The sequence below is a fragment of the Tachypleus tridentatus genome, chromosome 1 (genome assembly GCF_004210375.1).
Source record: "Tachypleus tridentatus isolate NWPU-2018 chromosome 1, ASM421037v1, whole genome shotgun sequence".
In the NCBI taxonomy this organism is placed as follows: domain Eukaryota; kingdom Metazoa; phylum Arthropoda; class Merostomata; order Xiphosura; family Limulidae; genus Tachypleus; species Tachypleus tridentatus.
Window position 1 is genome coordinate 4,637,541 of NC_134825.1, and position 12,429 is coordinate 4,649,969.

Sequence of the window (12,429 nt, forward strand, 5' to 3'; positions counted from 1 at the left end):
TTAAAATTATTAGGTTATCTTTTTGTTGCTAAGCAACGTGTCATAAAAGACATTGTTAGAGCACAATCTTAACAAAATGTGCTGAGTTTTCTGTATATTAGACGTTGTTATACAAGGAGTCACTTCTTTGTATCTGGCATTTTGCCAGCTTGTCTCATTAAAAAAAAAAAAAGATAAAAAAGGCGCACGCGCATATGAACACACATATGTATGTCTGTTTATTTGTTTGTTTTGAATTTCGTGTAAAGCTACTCGAGAGCTTTCTACGCTAGTCATCCCTTATTTAACAGTGTAAGACTAGAGGGAAGGCAGCTAGTCATCACCACCCACCGCCAACTCTTGGGCTACTCTTTTATCAACGATTAATGGGATTGACCGACCTTATAACGCCCCCACGGCTGAAAGGGCGAGCATGTTTGGTGTGACGGGGATTCGAATCCGTGACCCTCGGATGACGAGTCGAGTGCCTTAACCACCTGGCCATGCCGGGCCCTGCACTTAACAACAAGTAAATATAATTATTATAACGCACCACGTGGTTTAAAATAGAATGTTGAACTACATAAACTAGAGTGGGTGTAGGAAAGGTGGACGGGAAGAAAAGATAAAAAAATAGTTTCACGTGCTAAATTAGTTCATTAATCATTGTAGTTTCACGACGATCTGGTATAAATAACTACATATTTTCATGATACTGAACTTGTACGAAAAGGTAATTGGACCAAGCATGGCCTTTAGATTAATGTATTGGGCTGCATGTCAGATGGTCGAGAGTTTGAGATTCGACTGAGCTCTAAGCACATTTTAAAAGGGACAGCGAATACCGTTATTCAGTTCTATGCAACTCCCCCCCCACACACACACAGACACACAGTCTCTCTGCTCAGCAGTTTGAAAGTAACGGCAGCTATGTCTAAGACTTAAAAGGTCTTTAACCTGACCGTTTATTCTAGGTGCACATAAGGCGCCATAAGGGTTGAAAATTCCAGTTCTTTGCATAAAACATTTAACACGTTTGCCTGTAAACTTTGTTGGTTTTTGTGACAAACCTGCTCTGAATCTTTCATCTAGACTAACAGCGGACTGTTGAACATATATCAATAGTTTTGTATAAAAACTATGTAATCGAAAGGCTTGCAATAGAAAAAGAAGGAAGTCTCGATTCTGAACTTTTTCAATAGAACAAACTGTAGGAAGTTATACAAGGGAATTTTCATAAAAGGATTGAAATCACCCAAGTTTTAACAGAGAATAGCACGCGCGCGCGCACACACGTTCATGTTATCAAAACTGGTATGTAGCTTCTTATGTTGTGAATAGCTCATGCGTCCAGCTGAACGGAATAGCAGTATATGTGACTGTAGTAAATATGACGGGGTCAATGCTGAATTTTACCAAACTAAATATTCACAAAACACCAAGCCAATAGAAAAACTATACATCGAGGGTTAAACAGTCAAAGCTTTACAAAATACGCAACCAATATAAAGTTGGAAGTCTTTACGTCCAATCAATACCTAATTTTACCGAAGTAAAATAAGTAATTGTTTCTCAGGTCTACCAATATTTCGTATAGTTCGAATTTTAATCAATCGCTAACACTTCGTTCACGTAGTTACACGTTTCTCCACGAGGACTATCTGTTAATAGGCCCGGCATGGCTGGATGGTTAGAGCATTCTACTCGTAATCCGAGGGTCGTGGGTTCGACTACCGACACACCAAAGATGCTCGCCCTTTCAGCAGTGGGGGCGTTATAATGTGACGGTCAATCACACTATTCATTAGTAAAAGAGTAGTCCAAGAGTTGGCGATGGGTGGTGATGACTAGCTGCCTTTCCTCTCGTCTTAAGCTGCTGAATTAGGGACAGCTAGCGCAAATAGTCCTCGTGTAGCTTTGCGTGAAATTCAAAAAGCAGAAAAGCTATCCGTTAATAAGCGAACTGGGCCTGGCATGGCCAAGCGCGTAAGGCGTGCGACTCGTAATCCGAGGGTCGCGGGTTCGCGCCCGCGTCGTGCCAAAACAAGCTCGCCCTCCCAGCCGTGGGGGCGTTATAATGTTACGGTCGATCCCACTATTCGTTGGTACAAGAGTAGCCCAAGAGTTGGCGGTGGGTGGTGATGACTAGATGCCTTCCCTCTAGTCTTACACTGCTAAATTAGGGACGGCTAGCACAGATAGCCCTCGAGTAGCTTTGTGCGAAATTCCAAAAACAAAAAAAAACAATAAGCGTACCTTTATTAAGTTATACGCGCGTTATCATTAGTGTAGAGAGTATCAGAGATCACGTACTGCTTGTTAAACCTAAAATAACTACAGCTAATTAAAGTTTACGTTAAAGTTCCATCTACTGAAAGAATTATAGAAAAAAGTAAATTAAAATCGGTGGTTAGAAAGAACAATTATTACCTAACACTTGCAAGATTAAATACATATTAACTATTCTTGTAAGAGGGCTTCTATTTGCTGTAATATCTTTAATTACAACAAATTGTTACGTAATACAACCATGAAGCGTCACAGAAAGTGTTATCGGGTACAAATCATTTCGTTACACTTATTCTCCAACCTATTATCTTGTCACCGGTAAACTTGATATCGTGACTAACGGAGATTTAGGCCTACTAACAAGTAAAGATCCTAAATTCTGAAGACGTCCAAACATTAATTGAAAACACACGAACTCAGTACTTAATGCATTACTGAGAAAAGGTTTTATATAAATAGAGTAACAAAGAAAAATAGAAAAAAATTGGTGAATAAAGCTAAATACATTATCAATGAAAGCATATTTAAAGAAATCCGATTTGTTTGTTTTGGAATTTCGCACAAAGCTACTCGAGGGCTATTTGTGCTAGCCGTCCCTAATTTATCAGTGTAAGACTAGAGGGAAGGCAGCTAGTCATCACCACCCACCGCCAACTCTTGGGCTGCTCTTTTACCAACGAAAAGTGGGATTGATCGTCACATTATAAAGCCCCCACAGCTGGGAGGGGGAGCATGTTTTGACGAGACTCGGGCGCGAATCCGCGACCCTCAGATTACGAAGTGCACGCCTTAACGCGCTAGGCTATGCCAGGCCAAGAAATCCGATATTAACAACAGTGGGCATGACATGGGTAAAAGAAGTTTGTTGGTTATTTATTCAGGCTACAGTGTCAGTATCGGTACATGTAAGTGTGGCGGTGTGTATCTCGAAACCCAATAGATCGATGTGTAAGCAATCTGTACATAATATGGGAAGTCAGTGTGGGTCAGTCCACCCCAAAGTTGATCAGGATCCAAATCCGGGTTCTGGACCATTTTGAAGATTTTTTTTATATATGTATATAATAGGGAGGTTGGGCATTTTCGCTGATTTAGGTTAATAATGGTTAAGTGTGACCGGATTTGTACCAAATTTCATGAAAACATTCAGTTTGAGATTCTCATCACACCTAAAAATGATCTGGATCTTTGATCATTCTGGTTCTGAGAAGAATCTTCAGAGTTTTCTGAGGTTAAAATTGACGTTATCCAGTGTAAATACGTATAGTATCGAATAGGAGATTACGGAGCAAGGGTATGAGACACTTCTGGTTGTGCTTGTTTCAAGGGTATGAGACACTTCTGGTTGCTTGTTTCAAGGGTATGAGACACTTCTAGTTGTTTGTTTGAAGGGTATGAGACACTTCTGGTTGCTTGTTTCAAGGGTATGAGACACTTCTGGTTGTTTGTTTCAAGGGTATGAAACACTTCTAGTTGCTTGTTTGAAGGGTATGAAACACTTCTAGTTGTTTGTTTCAAGGGTATGAAAAACTTCTGGTTGTTTGTTTCAAGGGTATGAAAAACTTCTGGTTGTTTGTTTCAAGGGTATGAGACACTTCTGGTTGTTTGTTTCAAGGGTATGAAACATTTCTAGTTTTTGTTTCAAGGGTATGAAAAACTTCTGGTTGCTTGTTTCAAGGGTAAGAGACACTTCTAGTTGCTTGTTTCAAGGGTATGAAACACTTCTGGTTGTTTGTTTCAAGGGTATGAAAAACTTCTGGTTGCTTGTTTCAAGGGTATGAGACACTTCTAGTTGTTTGTTTGAAGGGTATGAGACACTTCTGGTTGTTTGTTTCAAGGGTATGAGACACTTCTAGTTGTTTGTTTCAAGGGTATGAGACACTTCTAGTTTGTTTCAAGGGTATGAAAAACTTCTGGTTGCTTGTTTCAAGGGTATGAGACACTTCTGGTTGCTTGTTTCAAAGGTATGAGACACTTCTAGTTCTTTGTTTGAAGGGTATGAGACACTTCTGGTTGTTTGTTTCAAGGGTATGAAACACTTCTAGTTGTTTGTTTCAAGGGTATGAAAAACTTCTGGTTGCTTGTTTCAAGGGTATGAAAAACTTCTGGTTGCTTGTTTCAAGGGTATGAGACACTTCTGGTTGTGCTTGTTTCAAGGGTATGAGACACTTCTGGTTGTTTGTTTGTTTTGAATTTCGCGCAAAGCTACACGAGCGCTATCTGTCCCTAATTTAGCAGTGTAAGACTAGAGGGAAGGCAGCTAGTCATCACCACCCACCGCCAACTCTTGGGCTACTCTTTTACCAACGAATAGTGGGATTGACGGTCACATTATAAAGCCCCCACGGCTGAAAGGGCGAGTACGTTTGGTGCAACGAGAATTCAAACCCGCGACCCTCAGATTACGAGTCGAATGCCTTAACCCGCGTGGCCGTGCCGGGCCTTCTGATTACTCTTATTTACATACGTCATCACTACCACCTATAAAACAATGAATTTTCTTGATTGAGTTACATAAATATGTGAAGTAAAAATTAGGGCTTGGAAACATTAAAGCTTTCTGTTATACAGACACTTTCAAACCGATATAGATCATCAACACATCACAGATATATCGGGTTTTGAGTACTTTCAGTTAAATTAGATAAATGTGATACCTATTCTAGATTCCAAGTTACTTAAAACACTATGTATTACTGCCTGAGATACGATGCTCATACTGAGGATATGTTAGTTTTCAGAGATAGTGGTCTAAAATACATGAAAAAACATTTAAAGAAACACTGTAATATTATAAAAAACGGAATCGACATTAACCTGTTCATTACCATGTTCATTAATCTGTTCATTACCATGTTCATTAACCTGTTCATTACCATGTTCATTAACCTGTTCATTATCATGTTCATTACCATGTTCATTAACCTGGTAATTACCATGTTCATTAACCTGTTCATTATCATGTTCATTACCATGTTCATTAACCTGTTCATTACCATGTTTATTAACCTGTTCATTACCATGTTCATTAACCTGGTAATTACCATGTTCATTAACCTGTTCATTATCATGTTCATTAACCTGTTCATTACCATATTCATTAACCTGTTCATTACCATGTTCATTATCATGTTCATTACCAGGTTCATTAACCTGTTCATTACCATGTTCATTATCATGTTCATTACTAGGTTCATTAACCTGTTCATTACCATGTTCATAAGCACTGAATGTAAAGAGAAACTTTGAAGCTACAACAGTAAAAACATAAACACTTTGAAGTTTCAACAGTAAAAATGTAAATACTTTGAAGTTACAACAGTAAAAATATTTTCTTTGTTATCACTACATTATTTTTGTTACTGATAAAATTAAAATTAAAATTTTTTCTTCAATAATATCGAGATCCTTTAATAATTCGGTAAATTAGTTTTGTGTGTCAATAACTAGAATAAGAACAAAAAATAAGGTTTTTACAATGATGTCACTCACAAAAATCACCGCTGTTTCACATTAACAAAATTATAGGTCATGTAATCTTTACTTGGCAATATATGCAAGACATGTATTTTTGACTTGATAAAGTATTTGATAAAGTAAGTGTTTTCCAAGGGCCAGCATGGCCAGGTGGTTAAAGCACTAGACTCGTAGTCTGAGAGTCGTGGTTCAAATCCCCGTCACACCAAACATGCTTGCCCTTTAGCCATGGGTGCGTTATAAAGTCGCGGTCAATATTCGTTGGTAAAACAGTAGCCCAAGAGTTGTCGATGGATATTGATGATTAGCTGCCTTCCCTCTAGTCTTACTCTGCTAAATTAGGAACGGCTAGCACAGATAGCCCTTGTGTAGTTTTGTGCGAAATTCAAAAACAAACAATAAAGTGTGTTTGACATATTATGTTCTCTGTATTTGGTTTAACACTTTTATAGTTTCATGGGCGATTTGGGAATTGTTTTATTTTGCTCTTTATTATATTGTGACTTAAAAACATTAGTTTTGTGGTTGTATTATAAGAAAGTTGCTGCCAGCAACTGGACGCAGTCTAAATAGTGACGTGTTGTCATTACTTTGTGTCAAGACGCAGTCTAAATAGTGACGTGTTGTCATTACTTTGTGTCAAGACGCAGTCTAAATAGTGACGTGTTGTCGTTACTTTGTGTCAAGACGCAGTCTGAATAGTGACGTGTTGTCGTTACTTTGTGTCAAGACGCAGTCTAGATAGTGACGTGTTGTCGTTACTTTGTGTCAAGACGCAGTCTAGATAGTGACGTGTTGTCGTTACTTTGTGTCAAGACGCAGTCTAGATAGTGACGTGTTGTCGTTACTTTGTGTCAAGACGCAGTCTAAATAGTGACGTGTTGTCGTTACTTTGTGTCAAGACGCAGTCTGAATAGTGACGTGTTGTCGTTACTTTGTGTCAAGACGCAGTCTAGATAGTGACGTGTTGTCGTTACTTTGTGTCAAGACGCAGTCTAGATAGTGACGTGTTGTCGTTACTTTGTGTCAAGACGCAGTCTAGATAGTGACGTGTTGTCGTTACTTTGTGTCAAGACGCAGTCTAAATAGTGACGTGTTGTCATTACTTTGTGTCAAGACGCAGTCTAAATAGTGACGTGTTGTCATTACTTTGTGTCAAGCTTCGCTAGTCGTCGAAACTTTGTAACAAATGCCGCTATCCGCTAATGGCAAACAGTTTTAGGTTTTCATTGGTCAAACCAGGAGCGTAGATCCTGAGGGGGGGGGTATATATCCCCACTTCATTTTAGGTGAGGGGTATGGTGCATACAATCATACCCCCCCTACAGTTTGGTCTGTTGAATTGTTTTATTGCATCACAGGCCTACAAATTGTGTGTTTGTTCTTATGATTCTCGTGTTCTTACCAATCTAATTGCATAATTAGGCCTAGACGTAGGCTTTTTCAGTAGCCTAAATGTACATCTTTAATATAGGCGTGCTTCTGAGCTTTTCGATCTAAGCGATAGTTCGTCAGTATCAGTCAGTAGGCCTAAGTATACATGCAAGTATCATGGCTACAAGATTACACTGTGACTGTATGTTTACAGCTTTCAGGTGGTTGAAAAAATCATCCCCCCCATCGGGTGTAAAAAATCTACGCCTCTGGGTCAAACAATGTGTTATACGTATGGGGGGAGGGGGTATTTGTCCCAGCATAATACAACGATTCATAAATTTGAGTAACACCAATCCCACAGAAAACGAACTACATGGGGATAACTAAAACATCCAGTCATCCATTGCATGGACCTGAAATGAAAGAGTACTAGAAAGTCCAATACCAGCACGATAATTACAATACTCAAACTTATAATTAACAATATTTCATGAAGTACAAAGAGGTCTAAAAAGAACGTGACCCTCTCAGATCCTTAAAAAGGATCCAGATCCCGATGCTCAATGTGCTGGGTTGTTAAAATGAAGAAAAAAGATTGAAGACAATAGTTCAAGTGAATAGTTACTATTTCTGTGTTAGGTTTACTGTCATTTAAATAGTTACTATTTCTGTGTCAGGTTTACTGTCATTTAAATAGTTACTATTTCTGTGTTAGGTTTACTGTCATTTAAATAGTTATTATTTCTGTGTTAGGTTTACTGTCATTTAAATAATTACTATTTCTGTGTTAGGTTTATTGTCATTTAAATAGTTACTATTTCTGTGTTAGGTTTACTGTCATTTAAATAGTTACTATTTCTGTGTTAGGTTTACTGTCATTTAAATAGTTACTATTTCTGTGTCAGGTTTACTGTCATTTAAATAGTCACTATTTCTGTGTTAAGTTTACTGTCATTTAAATAATTACTATTTCTGTGTTAGGTTTACTGTCATTTAAATAGTTACTATTTCTGTGTTAGGTTTACTGTCATTTAAATAATTACTCTTTCTGTGTTAGGTTTACTGTCATTTAAATAGTTACTATTTCTGTGTTAGGTTTACTGTCATTTAAATAATTACTCTTTCTGTGTTAGGTTTACTGTCATTTAAATAGTTACTATTTCTGTGTTAGGTTTACTGTCATTTAAATAGTTACTATTTCTGTGTTAGGTTTACTGTCATTTAAATAGTTACTATTTCTGTGTCAGGTTTACTGTCATTTAAATAGTTACTATTTCTGTGTTAAGTTTACTGTCATTTAAATAATTACTATTTCTGTGTTAGGTTTACTGTCATTTAAATAGTTACTATTTCTGTGTTAGGTTTACTGTCACTTATCTATTGTTATTTCTATTAATAATACATTGTTTGTTTGTTTAGAATTTCGCGCAAAGCTACTCGAGTGCTATCTGCGCTAGCTGTCCCTAAGTTAGCAGTGTAAGACTAGACAGAAGGCAGCTAGTCATCACCACTCACCGCCAACGCTTGGGCTACTCTTTTACCAACGAATAGTGAGATTGACCGTGAAATTATAACGCCCCCACGGCTGAAAGGGCGAGCATGTTTGGAACGACGGGGATGCGAACCCGCGACCCTCAGATTTCGAGTCGCACGCTTTAACACGCTTGGCCATGCCGGGCCTAACTTTATTCATTATTATTATAATACTTTTATTATAGAGATTATTTTTGCATTATTGGCTGAATATATGCATTTATAGGTGGTTAAGGCTCTCAGCTTGTAACGTGAAGGTCGCGGGTTCGAATCCCCGTCGCAACAAACATGCTCGCCCTTTCAACTGTGGGGGCGTTATAATGCGATAGTCAATCCCATTATTTGTTAGTAAAAGAATAGTCCAAGAGTTGGCGGTGGGTGGTGATGACTAGCTGCCTTCTCTATGGTCTTACATTGCTAAATTAAGGTTGGCTAGCGCAGATAGCTCTCGTGTACCTTTGCGCGAAATTCAAAACAAACGAACTCTTCACCCTATTTTACAAACGATTTAGGCCTGCATCGTCTTTGTCTGTGTGAAAGGTAAGTAACAAAAACTCACCCTGGTGAGAGGAAATAATGATTATTTTTTTTCATATATTTAGTTTCTAGGAACTTTAATTTTGTTGTTTTTGCTTACTTCTCTATCTGGTCAACTTTTAGTCCTGTGGTACACGCCATGAATTGCTAATAAAATTAGCCTTCCAACTGCTATTTTTGCCATACACGAAAAGCAGATGTTTATTTAACATGAGCAATGCCTGTTTGTATAATCAGTGATGAATCTGAGGTGCAAATGGTTGAACGAGTAATGTTTAATAATACAATGTACTTAAAAGAAAATAAATTTTAAATATCGTTTATGTTTGACTTTATTGTTGTTGTTATTGTCGAACTGGTTAAAATGTGTAACGATTTTTAATAAAATGTTAAATTGTGAAACGCTGTAAAACTTATATATTGAGACACGTAGTAATGTTACAGCCACACCAACCTGTGTGTTATTAATAGTGATGGTTAATGACATTCCTTCCACTCCCTGTAGCTAGGACTATGGTAATCCAAACTAACACATATTTTCAGAGAATCTACTCTACTGGATTCTTGCTTCACAGACCAAAATTTAAAACAGTCCATTACGAAATGCACGAGATATAAAATCTCCAAATGTGATTGAATTTTGTTTTATTTTTCCGCACCAGAAATACGAAAAAAATTATTTCATAGAAATACATAGTTAACTTCTACGAGTTTGTTCAAATTTGGTACAATCACAGATCATTACAACCTACAATTAGGTGTAAAATGTGGTCCAAGTATAAGTCACCTGTGACAAGTTATTAGTCAAATTTGACAGAAATGCTAGGGCACGTCTACACAAAAGTCACCTGAGCTTTCCATGTAACATTTTTTACTACAGATTTACCTAAGTGCAGAAGCTGACCATTGTTAACGTCTTGTATTTGAAATGAAGACGGTTGATTTAAAGCAGAAAAATATAGGGCAAAAGAATATGGAGATGCATAGTATTGGTTAGGCCAAGCAAACTAAATTAGTAGTTTTTAGCTCGAGTTTTCGAAAGAATCATAAGGGTAGCACGGCATGGCATGGCCAAACGTGTTAAGGCGTTCGACTCGTAATCCGAGGGTCGCGGGTTCGAATCCCGGTCGCACCAAACACGCTCGCCCTCCCAGACGTGAGGACGTTATAATGTTACGGTCAATCCCGCTATTCGTTGGTAAAAGAGTAGCCCAATAGTTGGCGGTGGGTGGTGATGACTTGCTGCCTTCCCTCTAGTCTTACACTGCTAAATTAGGGACGGCTATCGCAGATAGCCCTCGAGTAGCTTTGCGCGAAATTCAAAAAACAAACAAACAAACAAACAAACGAATCATAAGGTGGACGGTTTATTATTAATTACCCAATGCCAACTTTTAAACAAAAATTTGCTAAATCTTATAAAATTCTCCTAATTAGAGAGCATTTAGTCACATGATATTAGCGTAAAAATGATGTCTCTCACAGCTATACCAAGTGAATACAGACGATGACAAGAAACTGTTAAATAGATTCCATCTATAAAGGCGTTACTATAAAGGCAGTTATTAATATTGCTATATACAGGAAACCTACCACCATACATATGAATAATCATCTGGTTGGTTCTGTAAATTATAGATCTGTTTCGAATAATAGAGTTATTTACCATCCAGTATCACTTTCTCACTTGCAAAGGAATATTTCTTTAAACATTATTATCAACGGTATAGATGTTTGGAAGCAATTTTTACTGCATTCCTTTAAGTCGTACACTTAATCCTTTTTAATCCGTATTTTGTTTTCACGCTTGAGGTGTTTTTCGTTAAATCCACATATATATACATGTTGTGTGTTTTCTTATAGCAAAGCCACATGGGGCTATCTGCTGAGCCCACAAAGGGGAATCGAACCCATGATTTTAGCATTGTAAATCCGTAGACTTACCGCTATACTAGCAAGAGGAACGTTGTGAGGGTATATAAATATTTGTACTTCAGAAACATATATCAATTTTTCAGCTATGGAACAAAGCCATATTATAAACTGCTCATGGAGAAATAACAATATTTTAAGAACGCCCGAAGATGGTCGTGTTAATTAGGCTAGGGTTGTTTTACACAATATATTTAATTAGATAAGAGTTTATCAACACAAATTATGTGCACACTTCATTCTTATGGATTAGTTTTCAATTTAATTTCAGAGGCTTAGAGCGATTTTCTTTTAGCCCTTAAAGCTATTAGAATAACCGTGTTAGTTCCTTGACTTGTAAACAATCCTGCTTTGTATGAAGGCAGTAGAGAAAATTCTGGCCAGGTTTAAGTTAATAAGAATATCTGGATAGTGTCCGATTTCTCAAGGCTAACCACAACTTGCCACGAAACAAACACACTGAACAGAATCTAAACTTTTGAATTTAAGTCCAACGGTTGGGTAAACGTAATAACAAATAGAACAACATCCTCTATATATCGTACGACAACATCTGGTGGCAGTAAAGTGACTCACAGGTTTTAAAACAATCAACATCTTGAAAATTTGTTGTTGTAGCTCTAGACAACAGTACTGTGTGTGTGCAAAGTGGCTCAAGGTGTATCGATAGTTCAGCCAAAAATTGTTCAAGTACATATGACAGCTAACTTAAACAATCAGATTTCAAAATAAAATATACAATTTTATTTTTATATTAAAATGTTAGAGTAAAATCATTTTTGTGACCCCAAAATTAAGAAGTTACTGAAAATAAAAAGATAAAAGTGGCTTGATTTACTCTTGCGGTTAACATATCGGATTACAGATCGTAGGTTCAAGATGTGATGTCACTGAACATAAGTTCTGGGTGCGTTATAAAAGTAAGAGTCAGTTCTTTCATTCGATTCAAGAAAGTGGAAAAAGCCTCTGCAATAGCAATGGTTCTGGTTGGGTACCTTCCTTCTACACAGTAGCTAAAAGCAATGGTTCTGGTAGGGTACCTTCCTTCTACACAGTAGCTAACAGCAATGGTTCTGGCTGGGTATCTTCTCCTTCTATACAGTACCTAAAAACAATAGTTCTGGTTGGGTATCTTCCTTCTACACAGTAGCTAAAAACAATAGTTCTGGTTGGGTATCTTCCTTCTACACAGTAGCTAAAAGCAATGGTTTTGGTTGGGTACCTTCCTTCTATATAGTAACTAAAAGCAATGGTTCTGACTAGGTACCTCCCTTCTACACAGCAGCAAAAAGCAATGGTTCTGGT

General features: G+C 37.5%; 1 protein-coding gene across 1 annotated transcript in view; it reads right to left on the minus strand.

Moving 5' to 3' along the window:
* The window catches only part of LOC143233340 (uncharacterized), a 209,011-nt gene that overhangs the window by 153,157 nt on the left and 43,425 nt on the right, over positions 1–12,429 (minus strand). The window lies entirely within an intron of this gene.